This window comes from Coregonus clupeaformis, chromosome 14 (genome assembly GCF_020615455.1).
Source record: "Coregonus clupeaformis isolate EN_2021a chromosome 14, ASM2061545v1, whole genome shotgun sequence".
Lineage (NCBI taxonomy): Eukaryota > Metazoa > Chordata > Actinopteri > Salmoniformes > Salmonidae > Coregonus > Coregonus clupeaformis.
Window position 1 is genome coordinate 6,902,705 of NC_059205.1, and position 5,000 is coordinate 6,907,704.

The following is a 5,000-nucleotide window of genomic DNA, read 5'->3' on the forward strand; positions in this document are numbered from 1 at the left end:
TCACCTGGAATGCTTTTCCAACAGTCTTGAAGGAATTCCCACATATGCTGAGCACTTGTTGGCTGCTTTTCTGCGGTCCAACTCATCCCAAACCATCTCAACTCTCCTTCTTGGTCAAATAGCCCTTACACAGCCTGGAGGTGTGTTTTGGGTCATTGTCAGGTTGAAAAACAAATTATAGTCCCACTAAGCGCAAACCAGATGGGATGGCGTATCGCTGCAGAATGCTGTGGTAGCCATGCTGGTTAAGTGTGCCTTGAATTTTTAATAAATCACTGACAGTTTCACCAGCAAAGCACCCCCACACCATCACAACTCTTCCTCCATGCTTTACGGTGAGAAATACACATGCAGAGATCATCCGTTCACCTACTCTGCGTCTCACAAAGACACGGCGGTTGGAACGAAAAAACTCAAATTTGGACTCATCAGACCAAAGGACAGATTTCCACTGGTCTAATGTCCATTGCTCGTGTTTCTTGGCCCAAGCAAGTCTCTTCTTATTATTGGTGTCCTTTAGTAGTGGTTTCTTTGCAGCAATTCGACCATGAAGGCATGATTCATGAAGTCTCCTCTGAACAGTTGATGTTAAGATGTGTCTGTTACTTGAACTCTGTGAAGCATTTAATTTGGGCTGCAATCTGAGGTGCAGTTAATTGCAGATTTCTGAGGCTGGTAACTCTAATGAACTTATCCTCTGCAGCAGAGGTAACTCTGGGTCTTCCTTTCCTGTGGCGGTCCTCATGACAGCCAGTTTCATCATGGCGCTTGATGGTTTTTGCGACTGCACTTGAAGAAGTTCTAAGTTCTCAAAATTTTCCGGATTGACTGACCTTCATGTCTTAAAGTAATGATGGACTGTCATTTCTCTTTGCTTATTTGAGCAGTTCTTGCCATAATATGGACTTGGTCTTTTACCAAATAGGGCTATCTTCTGTATACCACCCCTACCTTGTCACAACACAACTGATTGGCTCAAACGCATTAAGAAGGAAAGAAATTCCACAAATTAACTTTTAAGAAGGCACACCTGTTAATTGAAATGTATTCCAGGTGACTACCTCATGAAGCTGGTTGAGAGAATGCCAAGAGTGTGCAAAACTGTCATCAAGGCAAAGGGTGGCTACTTTGAAGAATCTCAAATATAAAATATATTTTGATTTGTTTAACACTTTTTTGGTTACTACATGATTCCATATGTGTTATTTCATGGTTTTGATACTTCACTATTATTCTACAATGTAGAAAATAGTAAAAAGAAAGAAAAACCCTGGAATGAGTAGGTGTGTCCAAACGTTTGACTGGTACTGTATGTGTAACAGGGTGGATTATTGGATGAAAATATAACATAAATTCCTCTATATAAATCATCAGTGTATGGACATTATTTACAACGTCAAGATCATAGTCCATATCAACATTCAGTCAGTAGCCCGTTACACCAGTAGAAGCACACTGAGGAGAGGAGAGATGTGTCAAGGTAGGGAGAGTAACTCTTCCCTTGGGACCACAGACCTCTTTGAAAAAGGAATGAGGATTTGGTACAAAGGGTGGTTATTCTGCTGTGTGTGTGTGTGTGTGTGTGTGTGTGTGTGTGTGTCATGTCTCAGGAAAAGAAGATGTGGGTAACATGTGAAGTGGTGTAGGTGTGGAGAGGCACGGTGGGGTCAATGATAAATCACCCTGACACAAAGCTCTTCTATTCTGCTACCACCCTCACTATGGATCCCTACACAAAACACCATTATACATCTTTAACTTGTGTGTGTGTGTGTGTGTGTGTGTGTGTGTGTGTGAGTGAGTGTGTGTGTGTGTGTGTGTGTGTGTGTGTGTGTGTGTGTGTGTGTGTGTGTGTGTGTGTGTGTGTGTGTGTGTGTGTGTGTGTGTGTGTGTGTGAGTGAGTGAGTGAGTGAGTGAGTGAGTGAGAGAGAGAGGTGTGCATAGCTATATCATTTATCCTTTTATCACTCACAGGGTTAGGGTTAGGGTTAGGTCACCCTAGGGTTAGGGTTAGGTCACCCTATGGTTAGGGTTAGGGTTAGGTCACCCTAGGGTTAGGGTTAGGTCACCCTAGGGTTAGGGTTAGGTCACCCCTAGGGTTAGGGTTAGGGTTAGGTCACCCTAGGGTTAGGGTTAGGTCACCCTAGGGTTAGGGTTAGGGTTAGGTCACCCTAGGGTTAGGGTTAGGTCACCCTAGGGTTAGGGTTAGGGTTAGGTCACCCTAGGGTTAAGGTTAGGTCACCCTAGGGTTAGGGGTTAGGGTCACCCCTAGGGTTAGGGTTAGGTCACCCTAGGGTTAAGGTTAGGTCACCCTAGGGTTGAGGGTTAGGTCACCCTAGGGTTAGGGGGTTAGGTCACCCTAGGGTTAGGGTTAGGTCACCCCTAGGGTTAGGGTTAGGGTTAGGTCACCCTAGGGTTAGGGTTAGGTCACCCTAGGGTTAGGGTTAGGTCACCCTAGGGTTAGGGTTAGGGTTAGGTCACCCCTAGGGTTAGGGTTAGGGTTAGGTCACACTAGGGTTAGGGTTAGGTCACCCTAGGGTTAGGGTTAGGTCACCCTAGGGTTAGGGTTAGGTCACCCCTAGGGTTAGGTTTAGGTCACCCTAGGGTTAGGGTTAGGTCACCCTAGGGTTAGGGTTAGGGTTAGGTCACCCTAGGGTTAGGGTTAGGTCACCCCTAGGGTTAGGTTTAGGTCACCCCTCAGTCTCTAGACCACTCAGATCTACTTATCAGTGGCCACTTATTAACAGAGAAGAAACATTGAATCATTTCAGTTTATTTACCTTTCAGAAACCCCACCTGTCATCCCTTTGTGTACATTAGAAGAGAAGTGAGTAGATATATACACCCTTTCCTGTTTAGTTTTACAGAATCTGTTAGTTAAGGTTTTGTATTCACTTACAGGCTTTAAGTCAGGTTTAAGTAAGGCATTGTTGGCAGAATAGATGGATGCAGTTCAATGCATGATTAATATAATTCACCAATACATTTCTTGGTAGTCCAAAAAATATTGCTATCAGGTTGTAAATTACAGCTGGCCTGGTACATTGTTTGCTGCCTCCATTCGGGACGCTCTGTTTCAGTTTCAATGACTCAGTATTCTGGACAAAAACGGACGAATGTAACTAAGGCTGGGAATGTCAATACAATCAAACTGGCAAGGGCAATGATCACAAGTCAGTCATAACGTGGCTAGTAGGCTAGCGTATCTATTTATGTAGCAAGCTAAAAACAAAGAGCCTAACGTTAGCTAGCTAGCTGCTAGGAGGATGTCATGTCATGCCATTGGAGGAGTGAGTGAGTGACTGACTTTTTCCCCTCATGTCGTTTTTCGGTGGCTATACACAGCTAGAGATGCAGGTGTCTGTTGGTGAACACATAATTAGGAGAGGAAGTACAAACCATCGACGCTAGACAGAGAGGAATTTGCTTAAGCAAAAAGGCAGTTTATTAAACACAGAGAGATCTGTTACTGTTCAAGCTACATGCATGGGATCCTGCTAATTAACATGCATGGACCCAATCAATTGCCTCTTATGGAGACAGTTGAGAAGGATGATTAAACAGAGTTTACAGCATTACTTTATACAATGTAACATAAAGGAAGGGGTCCTTCTTCTAGTCCCTTGATTGGTTCCCGAGGCGTAGGAGGCGGGTCTGCTCTGTCCAGAGCAGATGCCCCATTGGTGCACGGCAGAGTCCTCTGCCCTTGGCACCCGACCAGTAGACAGGGGAGTTGAGAATGAGTGTGCGTGCAAATGAAATGTTTGTGTGTGTCCAGGGAACTGGTGAGGAGGATCTGGTGATTGTGGCCTTGGGCGTGGGTGTTGTCCTGTTATTGCACTCCTGCAAGACTAGGCCATCTGGTGACAAGATATGGTGTTCTCCTCTGTCCTTTGTTCTCCTCTGTCCTTTGTTCTCTGACCTGGAACATCATTTATTGAAAACAAGCTCCTAACACAACATTTTAGTCAGACCAATCTATAACATTTTATATTTACTACGACAAATTATATTTACTACGACATGTCATTTGGTTAGCTAGCAAGAACTTGAACAACTGTTATCCAGTTAGCATATCTCATGCATTCGCAAATTCATTCTGGCTATCTACTCCGATTTCAGAGCACTCTCGTCTTAGTGTGCCAGAGCGCAGAACAACTGATGAATTTACGAATGTGCAACATCCACTGAATATGACCAGTGTCAGTAAATGTAGGCAATAAAAAGTAATAGTTAGTCAAGAACGCTCTAGATAACATGTAAACAGCTTAACCAGCTCTGCTACAGCGAATAAAATGGTCAGAGTGAGGTGTTCCCTCATTTGTCTGGAAGTAGCTAGCTAGCAAGCTAGCCAACTATAGCCAGTTAGATTGGTTACTTGGTTGGGACAAGCATGCATTGGCAGGCAGGCAGCAGAAGGATGAGGAGGCTACGATTCCCCTTTTGTTAGTGCAATTCTGACGGCCAACTAGCCGAAAAGTTTGAGAGGGTTTATCTAATGTTCCTTCGTAAAATTTTAGCTCATCTTGCTCTGGCTAGCATTCAGTGGCGACCCGTCATTCAGGGCAAAGCTCCACCTGTTTTGAGCCAAACATTTTGAGCATTTTTTTGGGGCTTGCCTGTTTTGCATGTTATTTTGGCATTAATACGTGTCACATATCAGTTTGCAAACAATGTAAATAAATAAAATATATATATATATCATTGAGTTAATAAAGCCGCATACAAACATGGTCTCTTTTTTGTTTTATTGAGTAAGGCTCCAAAATGCAGGTGTTTCAGCCTAGCTCAGTACTTTTTGTGGTGGTGGTGGGGCAAGCCAGCAGAAAATACGGAGCGTTGCGCCGTGATTGGCTCCGTGTTCTGCCACTCATGGGGACATTACGTCACCGCCAAGTCTAAGGGTAGAGCTAGAAAATTCAAGCCCCTTTGGGTGCTGCCATAGAGTTACATTAGAAGTGCCTATCCAAGAAGGCTCAAGGTCATTGGCCACAGATAAA